The 15,721-nt window shown below is 42.8% G+C and overlaps 1 non-coding gene across 1 annotated transcript; it reads left to right on the top strand.

The window, feature by feature from the left end:
• Nucleotides 1-546: 546 nt before the first annotated feature.
• LOC141422058 (U6 spliceosomal RNA) lies at nucleotides 547-653 on the top strand. Its single transcript, XR_012446720.1, has one exon. It is a non-coding gene; the product is annotated as a U6 spliceosomal RNA (small nuclear RNA).
• Nucleotides 654-15,721: the final 15,068 nt, after the last annotated feature.

The raw sequence follows: 15,721 nt of genomic DNA, 5'->3' as shown, positions 1-15,721 counted from the left end.
TGTGCAGCCCCTCCAGGGGTAATACCAGCGCCATGTGGCCCAAGACTCCCACCACAAGTTGTATTAGCATGGAGGATGCAGCCTGGCACAAGACCCCCAAGTGGACAAAGTCACTCTTATCAGGCAAGACATTCCCAAGGCTTAGTCTGTCTGCTTTGGGAGCTCCATGTCAGCATTCCTGGGTGGAGTTAACCCATTGCTGAGACAGTTGCTTGGGATTGGAAGAGACCTTAAGGCCCTGTTATGCAACCCCATGGCTGCATCACCAAGGAGCCCAGAACCACAGAGACCTGTGATATGGACACAGGTTAGGGTAACAACAGTGCCAGGCAGACCTAACCTCCCAACTCCTGGACCCATGCTTGCATCAACATGGTACTGAGGAGAGACCCTAAATTGCTCCACCCGAGTTGACACAGAGTGCAGAATAAGTCTCTAATGACCAGAAGGACATGGATGACACTCACAGGTCCCCACAGCCAGTCTGCAAACCACTCCTGCACATGACAGAGTACTTCCTCATCCTCATCCAAACAAGAGAAAAGAGGGCTCGCTTCAGCAGCACACAGACTAAAATTGGAACAATACCAAGACAGTAAGTATTGCCCCTGCTCAAAGATGAAATGTGAATTTGTGAAGACTTCCATATTTTAAAATAAAAAAATAATAATGAGAGGAAAGAGCAATGGAATCCATTCCTCAAATGACCCAATTTAAGTAATTATCCCTTTTCTGCCATGCCTCTCCTTTGCTTTTGTCATTAATATACAACTTTAGGAAATGGCAAACATAAACTGTGTTTCTTTTAAAAGTTGGCAATACTGTGCTCTCCTGAAAATTTTAATAGTACATTAATACTGATCTGCTGCCTGACCTGTGAAATCCAGGTCTAGTTCAGGAGCCATGGGTATAGTTCAGGCCCTTACTTCACAGAAATTGAAATAGACTCAGAGAAGGGAAAACACCATAACTGCTGAATGCTGGTGGCTAGCACAGGGCCCACGTTCTGGAAGACCTCACAAAGTTGTGCGTTGATGGTTACCCATCAAAACTTCATATTGGTTACTGCTTTGCGTACTTTTTATGTGGGAATTTTTAATGTCCCTAGGAAAGTGCATATTTGGAAGATTTATTTGAGATAGATAGTAGACCCTATCTGGAAATGTTTTTACTTTGCCAGATAAAAATTCACACATTTCCAACATAGAAAAAAATCTCATATGAAAAAGCTAAATTTTTCAAAATACTTGGGAAAAGACCTTCAGAATCATCATCAGTTCACCATGGTAGTGATGCTCTGCTTTTCTCAAATACACTCATTGTCTTTGGAGAATGTCTTGTTGACATATCTGTATCAGAAGTGGGATTAGAGCCTTGCACTAGTGGCTCACACTTGTAATCCTAGAGTCTCTGGAAGCAGAGATCAGGAGGATTGTGGTTTGAAGCCAGCCCAGGCAAATAGCTCATGAGACACTGTCTCAAAAACACCCTTCACAAAACTAGGGCTGATGGAGTGGCTCAAGGTGAAGGCCCTGAGTTCAAGTCCCATTACTGAAAAAAAAAGTGGGATTTGAAAGCAAGAACACATTCAGAGTCAATAGCTCCAGGAACTGGCTGTGGTGGTGCCACCATTAAGCCTGCTGTGCCGCTTCCATCCCTTCCCTTTTTGCCCAGGTAAGTCTCTCAGGCCAAGACCCCTCTTTCTTTTTTTTCTTTTTTTTTTATTGTTTTATTATTCATATGTGCATACAAGGCTTGGGTCATTTCTCCCCCCTGCCTCCACCCCCTCCCTTACCACCCACTCCACCCCCTCCCTCTCCTCCCCCCTCAATACCCAGCAGAAACTATTTTGCCCTTATTTCTAATTTTGTTGTAGAGAGAGTATAAGCAATAATAGGAAGGAACAAGGGGTTTTGCTGGTTGAGATAAGGATAGCTATACAGGGCATTGACTCACATTGATTTCCTGTGTATGGGTGTTACCTTCTAGGTTAATTCTTTTTGATCTAACCTTTTCTCTAGTTCCTGGTCCCCTTTTCCTATTGGCCTCAGTTGCTTTAAGGTATCTGCTTTAGTTTCTCTGCGTTAAGGGCAACAAATGCTAGCTAGTTTTTTAGGTGTTTTACCTATCCTCACCCCTCCCTTGTGTGCTCTCGCTTTTATCATGTGCTCAAAGTCCAATCCCCTTGTTGTGTTTGCCCTTGATCTAATGTCCACATATGAGGGAGAACATACGATTTTTGAAGACCCCTCTTTCTAATAGAGGCTCCCTACTGACCTTTTTGTGATCTGTTTCTTCATAAACCTGTCTTTAATGAAGTACTTTACATCCCTCCTGGAATTATATAAGTCTTGTGTGTACTTTCTGATGTAATGACAAGTGCCCTTTCTACAGAACTTATGTTCTGTGAAGACAGCATCTTTTCTGGTGAATTCACTTTTGGTTCTACACACCTGGATTAATATTTTGTTTGATCTGAATGCCTGGTTTAAAATTTTTGTAAGCACTTTACTTTGGTTTCATTTTTATTTGTTTATGTGTATCTGCCAATGATTTGGCTCTTTTTTTTCCTCTCTGCTTATTTCTGAACATCTGTGAGAGAAAAAAATTTAAATGGCGGGGATGGGGTAGCCAATTAAAAGTCACTAGTGAGGCAGGTGTGGTGATGCATAGCTATAATCCCAGCACATGGGTGACTGAGGCAGAAGGATTGTGACTTTGAGGCCGTTGTGGGCTATACATCCTGGGCTATGTATTTATACGGCCCATCCTGGGCTATACATTGAGACCCTGTATCAAACAAAACAAAACAACAGCAACAACAACAGAAAAACCACTGTCAAGGAAGGACCCAGCATGGTGCCTGAGTGGCACCACCCAGCACTCCTCCTACAGTGCTCCTTACTGAGCGACAGTTCTCACATGGCCCTGCAGAATGGCATAGAATCAACACCCTCAGAGCCAAAGGTAATGCAGCAGCAAGGACCCACTGACAGCAGCCCCAGAGCCCCAGTCTGGAGTACACAGAGCAAAGCCCCCCACTGCACCCAGAAGACTCTACCCACAGCAGAAGGCCCACTCCACACCTGGGGTGTTCTGCCCACGGTACCGCCAAGGCCTGGCACACCCGGCCTGTGTCCTCCACTGCATCCAGAAGAGCCACACACACACAAATCCATGCTGGTCATGCCCCAGAGACCCTGCCTGCTGTGCCCAGAAACCCCAGCACCATGCACTCTGCACAGGAACTCCACTGGGTGCCCAGAGGTTCCATGGTGCTCCCACATGGTGCATCTGGTGCATGGCAAAGAGGCAGAGTAACCAGTAAAAAACAAAGCCAATGGAGCCATCTCCATAGTGACAAAAATAGAGCTCTTAGGGCCACAGGGCACTGCTGCCAGCCCCAGCCCCATCTGAGAAAGTGCAGGGAGTGCATCCTTGTTGGGGTCACCTCTCTGCCCTTCCTGTCACACTGCAGTGGTGTGCCACCAGAGCAGACAGCTAACAAAAGACTGCGCCCAGATTTCAATAAAATCCTGAAGGGCGTGGGGGAGAGGAAAGCTACAAGTGAAGAGGGGACAGTGTGAGACTGGCAAATTGAAGACCCAAACTCCAGAACCCTTCACTGGACATAATGTTCAGATATCAAATTGTGGAACACACACACACACTCTGGAAAAGGAGCAAGAGGTGGTAAACTGAAACCATTCCAGAGTCAGGTATCTGACTAGACTGCCACTTACTAACAGACTGAAAGTCTTGGGCACTGGGGTGGGGGGAGAAAACACCCACTCAGAAGAGCATAGAAAACTGAAATTTTCTTATATGCTGATTTGTTTTTGTCACTGTTAAGCTTTTGATGTTTAGATTTTTTATGTGTTTGTATTGTTATTTTTTTCTCTTTTTCTTTTGTAAATCTAAACTGGGTGATTTTGCACACGCTTTCTCCCATTTTCTCTCTAGTTCTCCTTTTCTCCCCCTTCTTTTTTCTGCAGACACCCAAAAAGAGCCACAAAACCTACCTTTCAGTATTCAGTCTTTTTTTGAGAGACTGGGATTTGAACTCAGGGCTTTGCGCTTGCAACACATTCTATCCATAGAGCCACACCTCCAGTCCATTTTTATGTGGTTATTTTGGAGAAAGAGGTCTCGTGAACTATATTCCTGGGCTAGCCTCAAACTGTGATCCTCCCAAACTCAGCCTCCCAAATAGCTAGGACTACAGGCATGATCACCAATTCAGTATCCAGTCTTAATCCACTTTTTCCCCTTCTCTTCCCTATCACCCTTCCCCATTTATACTCACCACCCCCATCTACAACTAGAACTACTCTTTAGTTCATATTTTCTTCTATCTCTGTTTACCCACCCATAATCCTTCTTGGTTACCTATACTTTCAGCTGGTAAACAGATTGCCAGATCATTTATTTTTGTTTTTTGTCTTGTTTATGCTTGTCTGCCTAATCAATTCTCTCCATCTCTTCCTCTCTCTCCTTCAATGCAATATTAACTAGATTTCTTTTATCTTTTTTCTAGGTCCTCCGCTGCACCCAGAAGGGACACACACACACACACACACTCACACTCACAAATCCAGCTAGGCATGTTCTGCCCACCATCCTGCTGAGATCCCACCCACTGTACATATGATCCCCTGCACCCAGGACCCCAGTACTGTGCACTCTGCACAAGGACTTCACTGGGGACCCAGAAGTTCCGTGGCGCTCCCACATGCTGCATCTGGAGCATTCACCTCTTGTTAACCTCTTCCATTAAGCTTAGCTGCCACCCCTTTCTGTCTCATAAAATCATTAGAACTATAACCCTATCGCCTCCCCATTACTCTCATTACCTTGTGTCTTCCTAGATCATGAAGATTCATCTTTGCTCCAATATACCTCTAAAGATACTGGGGCATCAGCAGTGATTGATCTGTATGATTGCCACAATCTCTTCAATGAACATAGGCACAAAAATTCTCAATAAAATATATGGAAACTGAATTTAAAAACCCATCAAAAAGACCATACACCATGATCAAGATGGTTTCATTCCAGGGATGCAGGAATGGTTCAACATATTGAAATCAATAAATGCACATAAACAGAGCCAAAGACAAAAATCCGATGATCATCTTGGTAGATGCAGAAAAAAAAAAAACCTTTGACAAAATTCAACATCCTTTCATGATAAAAGCTTTGAAAAAAACTAAGACTAGAAGGACCATACCTTAACATAGCAAAGGCTGTATATGACAAACCTACAGCCACCATCATACTAAGTGGGGAAAAACTGAAACCATTGCCTCTAAAGTCAGGAATGAGACAAGGGTGTCCACTCTCCTCACTGTTACTTAATATAATTTTGGAATTCCTAGCCAGGGCAATAAGACAATTGGAAGAAATAAAAGGAATTCATATAGGAAATGGAAAGTCAAATTATCCCTGTTTGCAGATACTATGATCTTATACCTAAAAGAGCCTAAAACTCCACCAATAAAACTCTTGGACATCATAAACATTTTCAGCAAAGCATCAGGATACAAAACCAATCTACAAAAATCAGTAGCTTTTCTCTACACCAACAATGAACAGGTTAAGAAAGAAATCAGGAAAACAATCCCATTCACAATAGCCTCAAAATAATAAAATAGAAACAAATTTAACAAAGAAGCAAAAGACCTCTACAATGAAAACTATAAATCACTGAAGAAACAAACTGAAGAAGACACCAGAAACAGAAAGACCTCCCATGCTCGTGGATTAGCAGAGACGATATTGTGAAAATCGCTATACTACCAAAAGCAATCTATATTTTCAACACAATCCCTATCAAAATTCCAATGACATTCTTCACAGAGAAAGGAAACACAAAAGATCCCAAATAGCCAAAGCGATCATAAGCAAAAAGAACAGAGCTGGTGGTATCATGATAACTGACTTCAAACTATACTACAGAGCCATAGGAATAAAACAACATGGCACAGGCTTAAACAGACATGAAGACCAATGAAACAGACTAGCAGACAGACACAAACCCACTCAGCTACAGCCATTTGATTTTTGACAAAGGAACATAAAACATTTGTTGGAGAAAAGACAGCCTTTTAAACAAATGGTGCTGGAACAACTGGAGATACACTGTACAAGACTGAAACTAGATCCGAGATCCCAGTCTCTCACCTGGACCAGTACCAATTCAAAGTGGATCAAGGATTTTTTTTTTTTTTTTTGGTGGGATTGGAGTTTGAACTCAGGGTTTTGTGCTTGTAAAGCAGGCACTCTACTGCATGAGCAATGCCTCCAGTCCATTTTGCTCTGGATGTTTTAAAGATGGGGCCTTGCAAACTATTTGCCTGAGCTGGTGGTCTTGAACCACAATCCTCCTGATGTCAGCCTCCCAAGTAGTTAGGATTATAGGCGTGAGCCAACAGCACCCAGCTGTCAAGAATCTTAATGTAAGATCTGAAACTGTAAAACTACTACAGGAAAAACTAGGAAATACACTGGAACATATAGGCATAAGTAATAACTTCATGAATGAACTCCCATAGATCAGCAATTTAGAGAAAGAATTCACAAAATGGGACTGCATCAATCTAAAAAGCACAGGAAAGGAAACAGTCACTAGACTGAAGAGACAGCCTATAGATTGGGAGAAAATCTTTGCCAGCTATACATCTCACAAGGGACTAAAAACCAAAATATACAGGGAGCTCAAAAAACTAACTGTGCAAAGAAATCAACAACTCATTGTTGTACTGAACAGACAATTCTCAGAAGTACAGGGCTGGTGAAGTGGCTCAAGCAGAAGAGAGCTTGCCTAGCAATCGTGAGGCCCTGAGTTCAAACCCAAGTACTGCCAAAAAAAAAATCAACTAGTGTTATTTAAAAAAAGATGTACAGATGGCCAATAAACACATGAACGCATACTCGACATCCTTAGCCATAAAGGAAATGCAAATCAAAACAACATTGAGATTCCACCTCACTAGTCAGAATGGCTGTCATCCATAACACAAATGACAACAAATGTTGGCAAGGATGTGGGGAAAAGGGAACCCTTACCCACTGTTGGTGGGAATGTAAATTAGTGCAACAACTATGGAAAACAGTATGGAAGATCCTCAAAAAACTAAAAATAAGCCAGGCACTCGTGGCTCACACCTGTAATCCCATCTACTTGGGAGGCAGAGAACAACAGGACCACAGTTCCAGGCAAGCTGGGGCAAATAGTTCATGAAACCCTATCTCAAAAATACCCAACACAAAAAAAGGGCTAGTGGGTGGCTCAAGTGGTAGAGTGCCTGCCTAATGAGTGTGAGGCCCTGAGTTCAAACCCCAGTACCGCCAAAATAAATAAATAAACAGAAAAGAAAAATAACCCAAAACAATGAAAAAAAGAATCATGTCAGTCAGATACACAGCAACTTCAAATGGCCTAATATACAGGAACAATGAGAAAAAATATTGAATGGACAAAAACTTTCCAACCTTAATTAAAACTATTAAACCCACAATCCAACCAGGTCAATGAGCCCCAAGCACAAGAAATAAGAATAGCATCACTGTTACACTTTCACTGGCTTTCCTGTCCTCCCTGATCCATTTTTATTGACTGGATTTGCTAAGATGATACAAGATAATTTTCCTGATTTAAGGTCAGTTCATTAGTAACTTTAACTCCATCTGCAACCTTAATTCCCCTTTGCTATGTAACTTAGCATCTTCGCAGGTTCCCAGGATTAGGAAGTGGACATCTTGGGGAGGAGTATGCCTATTACACACACATGCACATGTACACACACATACCCATTAAAAGGCTGAGGTTATCAGATTGAATTTTTTAAAAAGTGACCCAAAATTGGGTGTGGTGACACACATCTATAATTTCAGCACTTGGGAAGCTAAGGTAGGAGGATTGTGAGTTCAAGGCCAGCCTGTACTATATTGTGAGTTCAAGGCCAGCCCGGACTACATAATAAGACCCTGTCTCAAAACACTTAAAAAAAAAAAAAGAGCTGGGTACAGTGACTCATACCTGTCAACCCAGCTACTCTGGAGACAAAGAAGGCCAGCCAGGGCAAGAAGTTTGCAGGATCCCATCTCAACCAATAAAAAGCTGGGCATGCTGAAGCATGCCCACCATCCCAGCAATGTGGGAAGCACAAACAGGAGGACAGCAGTGCAGACTAGCCTGGGAATAAACTCAAGACCCTATTTGAAAAAATTGTCAAAGCAAAAAGGGGTGGGGGGGTGACTCAAGTGGTAGAGTGAGTTCACACCCCAGGACGGGGGAGGCGGGGAGCATGACCCAACTATTTGCTACCTATAAGAATGTATGCCATTTTTTGCTATCTAGCAAAAAGGAACATTGCAGCAATAAAGGAGTCATTTCATAATGACAAAGCTTGGTTCATCAAGAGGACAATGAGGGGATGGGAATGTGGATGTGACAGATGGGGTGACAGCCAGAGTAGTCAAGAGAATAACTGTATCAGCAAACGAGTAAAGTGATTGTGTGGCTAATAATATGTGTCAACTTGACTGGCTTTGGGGCAGCGGGATGGTCAGTGAAATAGTTCCTGGGTATGTCTGTGAAGATGTTTCCAGAAGATACTAGTATTCGAATCAGGAGACTGAATAAAGATGACCTGCCCTCAGCACTGTGGGTGGGCATCATCCAATTTGTTGAGGGCCCAGATAGAACCAAAAGATGCAGGAAAGGCAAGCTCACTCTGTTCTTTTGAGCTGAGACATCCATCTTCTTCTACACTCAAACATTGAACTCCTGGTTCTTTGGCCTTCAGACTCCAAATCTTACACAGTGACCCCCTTACCCCATTTCTCAGGCCTCTATTCTTGGACCAGCTGTTATACCCTTGGTTTCCCAGGTTATCAGGCCTTTGAACACTGATGGAATTAAACCTCAGGCATTCCTGGTTCTCCACCTTGCAAACGGCAAATCATGGGACTTCATGGCCTCCATAATCACATCAGCCAGTTTCCATAAATGTCCACTTAAATATATATATATATACATATACTATTGACTCTTTTTCTCTGGAGACCTTTGACTAATACACTGATGAGCAAACAAATACATTTAGGAATATGGAAGCCAGATTTTTCACTATATGAGAGGGTAGTTGCAAGCATGGAAAGAAGGAAGCTAGAAAGATCCCTGAAGGACACTGAATCAGAAGTATCAGTATAAATTCTGGATGTTATATGTACACACACACACACACACACACACACACGCACACACACACATATACACACACATACCCATTTCCTAAATCTGCTAAGAGGCCTAAAAGCGGTGATACAAGCAACAAGGAGTATGCTAAGTGCCAAGTTTTTGGTCTCTAAAATCTGTATATAATTCTGTATTCTACTAAAAGGAAACACAGTTCCTTAGAGAAATGGCCAGTCCACAAGTTGAATCGCCAACATCTTTTTGTACCAGAAAGTAAAGAATAGCTCAAAGAATGATGGAGACATATTAAGAACACACAGGAGCCAATTTGAATGTACTCCCACTGCTCAAATCTAGAATAATTTGAGCACCAATATAAATGAGACTATCAGATTATAATTCACTGAATAAAATAGGATTTGTGAGTTCACACTAATAAGGAAATAAATGAAAGCTATATGGGAGAATAAAGAATCGAAAAAATACATGGGAGAGAAGAAAAGCTCTTCACACAGTGGGATATCAACTAATAAATGTAGAAGGAATGCCATAGAAGGAATGTGGATGGCGATCATTACAGAAATGCTTGACAAATGCAGGTATCCTTATTGGATGCTGAGACTGGTAGGAGGATGTCTGAAGAGGAATCCAACATTGGCATAATAGTGGATATCTCCAAAAACTGCTAACCAAATACAAAATGGGAAATTGTGACTTTATGGTGGAGACCCCTGGCAGAGACCACCTTGAAAGTGATCCTTAAAAAAGCACTTGACAGTGACAATTCAACCCTTTCACCCTTTCTTCCTTTCCTCTTTTGAACACATGAGGATAGATTCCTCTCCTCCAAAGGATACAGCATTCAAGGTGCCACCTTAGAAGCAACCCTTACCAGCCAACAAAACTGCCTGCACCCTGACCCAAGTCTATGCTATTTTGTTATAGCAACACAAACAGACTAAGACAGATTGCTTGAGGGCATTAGAGACAGGGGGAGGTTGAGGAACTGTTCCAGACCAAAGGAGGCAGATGAAAGATGACAACTAACTGCCTTGCTATTCTCAGATAGAGACCTGGACCAGAAAGGAAAACAGCAAAAGTTAATGAGCTTGATTCCAGCTGTTAACAGAGTAGATTTCCTGATGGGAGGTTCATAAGATGAGCTAGGGGAATGACCCTGATTTTTTGATGTGCAATCAGTGAATTTAAGGGTATCATATCCAAAAAAAAAAAAGGCAATATAAACATCTATGTGAGAGAGAAGGAGCAAATATGCAAAAATGTCCATACCTGGGGAATCTGGGAATCTGGGTACTTGGGTGGGGGGGTATGAAGTGGGAGGAAATCCAAGACACTGGTATTACAGAAGCAAGTAGTACAACACCAAGAGTGAAAAGCTAGGGAATGCTGATAGATAGGTAGAATAGGACAGAGTCACGGCTGCTGATTTGGGCAACCGGGAGGTCACTATTGACCCTGAAAAGAGAATCTGAGTGGTGTGGTGAGTTAAAAAGCAGAAGGGGCCTAGCGGTATGGCTCAAGTGGCAAAGCACCTGCCTAGCAAATATGAGGCCCTGAGTTCAACCCATTTGACCCCCAGTACTGCCACACACACAAAAAAAAGTTAAAAAGTAGAATGGAAGGTGAGGAAGTAGAGGGGGAACCTCTCTTATTAGAGACACTGCAGTGTTTAATGTTTAGTATTTGTGAAGGAGATAGTAGTGGAAGGGTTGGTCATAAGCAGGAACATAGGCAAATGATCCATCTTAACAGGAAGGAAAATTTAGAAAGGGTGGAAGGGAGAGACGTCAAATAAATATATAGATTTCTTAGCAAATTATGAATGTGCAGATGAGGCTGTGGTCCTGAATTTAAAGGAAAATTAATGATGCGCTTCTCTCTGACCATATGGTGCTATGGAGGACACAGAACCCCCCACCACCACCCACAAGCATCCCTACCCCCAGAAGTTTTCCTTAAATGTCCAAGAGTGGCACCATCCCCCTGCCCCTTCCCTTTCTTGGAATCAGTGAAAGGTAACTAGCATTTCTCTCCATCTCCTATGATAGGGTCTCCCTGGGCCAGCATCCCTCCAAACTGTGAAGAGACATCAAACAGGTAGTCACAGTTATGCTCATCAGAGCTGGGGCTGTGAAAAGTCCCAGATGCTAGAGGCACCCCAAAGCTTTCCAGCCTGCCTTAGAAGGTGGGCTCTAGGCAGAAGAACTGCTTGAGGGCAGACACTAAAGCTGCAATTTCAGCTCCATCCTCATTTTGGGAGTCTGAGAGAACATCATGCCCTGTAGGTGTTGGGAAGATGAAAGAAAGGCTCATGCAGCTTAGGCAGGCTAAGCTCAGTAGATGACACCTGCTGTGATTGTTGTAATTGTCCTATCCCCATTTCACATTGAGAAAACTGAAGCCCTAAGAGGGGAAAACCTGGTTGGGGGCGAGGGGAGTTCAAGAAAGGAATTCCAGTCACAGTGGGGAGAGTAAAGGAAACTTAGTTTATTGTTGATGGTTATGCAGATTTGTATGACCCTTTGGAAGGGTGATTGGGCAGTAGTTTAAAAGGTTAAGTATGGAAAGTATTTAAGATGTCATACCTCTGATTCTGCAAATTCTGCTTCCAGAAACTTAGCCACCAGCAACACTTGCACGTGAGAATGACAGCTATAAAAACTGTTCTCCATATAAAAAGAAATAGAAACCATGAGAAATTATTAAATAAATGAAAGCGAATCCAGAAAACTGCAGAGCTCCAGGACACAGCTCCATCCAAACCTCTGCGCTGAGATGACCAAACTCCAGCACTGCTTCTAGCAGCAAAAAGTCACATCTCTAAACCCCATTAAAAGACCTGCCTGAGAAAGACCAGTGGTGCCAAGAAAACTTGCTATTTATTTTAGCCAACATTAGACGCTATGGTTAGAACATGTTCCCCAAATTTCAGTGTTGAAAGGTGACACTTTTGAGAGGTGATTGGGTCATAGCCTCACGAATGGATGAATTCACCCATGGATTAGTGGCTAAGAGGCTGTTGCAGGAGTAGCTTTGTTACTTTCTTTTTTTTATTTTATTTTTGTTTTTGTCTTATGTGGCTTTGTTAAAAAAGCAAGATCTCTCTAGATCATACTGGCTCTGTCTTGCTGTTGAGGTTCGTTGGCCAAACTATGATGACCTGGCAAGAAGGTCTCACCAGATGCCAGAGTCATATTCTTGGACCTCCAGCCTCCAGTACTATTAGATAAACAAACCTCTGCTCTTCATATATTCCCCAGTCTGTGTTGTGCAGTTATAGCAACAGGAAATGGACTAAAACATGTAATGACAGGCCGCTGACCTCTTTGGAGCATTTACTAAAAACGAGAGTCGTCTTGTCTCTCTGAGATGTATATGTGTCTTTATAATTCAGGAGTCTTTCTCAAGGGCCTGCAACCCATTTCTCTAAAATGTCATCATCAAGGCTTGTAGAGCCAGGGACTGGTGGCTCACACCTGTAATCCTAGCCACCTGGGAGGTAGAGATCAGCCCCATGCAAATAGTTCAAGAGACCCTATCTTGAAAATACCCAACACAAAACAGGGCTGGTGGAGTGGCTCAAGTGGTGGAGTGGCTCAAGTGGTGGAGTGCCTGCCTAACAAGTATAAAGCCCTGAGTTCAAACCCCAGTACTGACAAAAAAAAAAAAGTGTCTATGGGGAAGACAGAATCCTGACTTCCATAATTGCAAGCTAACAGACCCAGCTGGCCTAATCACTTTCACAGTAGCCAATTCTTTATAATTTTTCACTTGGAAACCACCCCCCCACCACACACACACACACACACTCCCCTTAAAATGCTCAGTCACCTCTGCACAAGTCAAAATGAACAGAACTCAATTCTTTTTCCTAAGAGTAATCTTAGTATTAATTACAGAATGAATTCTGTTTACACTGAGTTTCTGTCCATCTTTGTTTATCTTTGACAATCCATAGAATGGCTGGTGGAGTGACTCAAGTGGTAGAGTACAAAGGAAGTGCTATGTGAAAAGCATGGAGAATAGTGCCCAGAATATATAAATGACATGGCTATTATTATTATTGATATTTTCTATTTGTTAGGGAAAATGCACTGTGAGTGCATACATATATGAAAATGCACTGAGCTGTATTCTTAAGATTAGCCTGTTCTATGACTTTAGCTGTTTAATAAAAAGTTTTGGGCTGGGGATGTAGCTCAGGGGAAAAGAGCTTGCTTAGCAGGTTCAAGATCCTGGATTTGATCCCCAGCACCACACATACACACACACACACAGAGAGTTGGGCATAGTGGTACAACATGCAATTCCAGCACTCAGGAGGCAGAGGCAGGAGTATCTCAAGTTTGAGACCAGCCTGGGATACATAGTGAGAACCTGTCTCAAAATTTAAAAAAAAAAGTTTTTTTTAAAATGGAGAGTATATTAAAATTATATGTGCTCACATCAAAAGATGTCTGAGGTATATGTTGAAAGGAAACCAGCAAATAAGTTTGCAAAATAGAATCATCTCATATGCAAACACCTATATAGTACTCTAAAATATAGCACATTTATACTACATATGTTAGCATGTACAAAAAACCAGTATTTCAGGCCTCATTTTTTGCCACCAAAGGGCAGCAAATACCCCCCCCATCCCCCAATCCTCCAGCGCCTGGCAGAGTGAGAGCCTCCTCACACTCACTCTGTCGGATTTACTGCAAACCAAACACTCTGAGCTTGACCTGTTTTCCCAGCATCACACATTCTAAAAGCTTATAATGAAATTGAATTTGGTGAGGTGAAAAAGACGAACAAATACTGGTTGGTTCCATTTCTCCAGAGTAACCACTAAGCTCTTAAAGCTAAGAGGCAGAACGGCAGTGCCATTCACTGAGTGCCTGCATCACGCTGGGCTGGCCCTCTGTACACACCACTTCACCTCATCGATTCTTAGTCTTCTTGTCCTTGTTTTTCAGATGAGAAGACCGAGGTTTAAAGGGATTAAGTACTTGCCGGAGTACACCAGCTACTCTATAAAGTCCTCACCTGTCCCCAAATTTACAGATGAAGAAACAACCCCAGTGCGTGTTGGTGTTAGACTCTCAATCAGAACTCATGTGTCCAGGTACAAAGAACATGTCCTGGCTAACGCTCCACCTGCCTTCAAATCATCATCTAGTACCTGGTATGTGCTTGGTTGTGATCAATGTGAACACAGGAAGGCCCAACGTCTCTGACTTTCTGTGTTGTTCAAAACTCAAAAAGAAAATATTAAAACTAATTTTCCTTCCAATCCTCAACTCCTGACACACAAACCAGCCAGCCAACCACTCTCCACAGGCAAACTGTGTTACCAGTTCGTGAATTTTTAGAGTTTAAGTAAATGTGTATTTCACGTTCAGAGGGTCAGTTCTCTAAGTATAATATCCCCTAAAACCCAAAGACAAGGTCACCTAGCATTATTATTACTACTATCTACCACCTGAGACCTAGAGAGCTGTGTAAACTGCCAAAGATTACACAGCAAGATAACCAAGGGTCTACATACAAGAATGGCTATCTTGACCTGGGCAGGCACTGAGTCCTGCTCTCCTCTAGAACACTCTCCCTCTCCAGTGGCCCCTTAGTGTTTGTTTCCTCCCTCTTTCAACCTCTTGTGTCTCCCTTCCCTTCCTCTCTTCTGTTTTAAGCGCCCATAAATCTTCATCTACCTGTGTTGCTAAATTTGTCTGAATCAGAGGTGGGACCCTTAAAGATGGAATTCCAATCCCCATACTTTACAGATGGATAAACTGAGGCCAAAAAGGCTCTGTGGCATGTTCAGAATTCTACATCCATACTTTGCTTGGGCTGTTCCCTTTCTTGCCTCTGCCTGCTCAACTCCTCTTTTCCTCACATCCCTCACATAATCCCTGCCACAGCCAAGAGGGAGCTTCCAAAACCACCTATCTGATTAGTCTACAATTCTGCCTAGCAACTCTCAAAGAATCAAAACGCTGGCTTAGTTACCGTCCCTACTGCCCCCTGTGACAGATTGAATCTTATCTACGAGTTTTCCAAGACTAGGCTGCCTTTTGTCCTGACCTAACTATTGGCTGCTTATCGTTTTTTGTTTGTTTTGTTTTGGGAGAGTGTCACACTACGTGGCCCAGGCTAGCCTTGAACTCACGATCCTTCTGCCTCAGCTTCCCAAGTTCTGGAATTACAGGTGCGGGGCATAACGCCAGGTTTCTGCTCATCCTCGAGTCTTAGCTCGCTCTGGTACGGGATCCTGAGGCGCTCCCTCATCTTCAACCGGTCTCCCCAGCTAGACCATGAACTCTGTGGAAACACTGCCTCCACAACCCTGTTCACCACAGTGCCAGATCTTCAGGGTCTGGCACTCACAGGCTCAGTCACTGTCTGATGAAAGGACGACTGGATAAATGTTAGGGCAGAGAAAGGCATGATCCCAGGTAGGTATGCATTCAAAAGCTGTGTACAGATAATATCGAGCATCCCTGGAGGGACAGG

The sequence above is a fragment of the Castor canadensis genome, chromosome 3, assembly GCF_047511655.1.
Source record: "Castor canadensis chromosome 3, mCasCan1.hap1v2, whole genome shotgun sequence".
NCBI lineage: Eukaryota > Metazoa > Chordata > Mammalia > Rodentia > Castoridae > Castor > Castor canadensis.
Note: the sequence above shows the minus strand (reverse complement) of the source record. Positions and strands in the feature narration are given on the sequence as shown.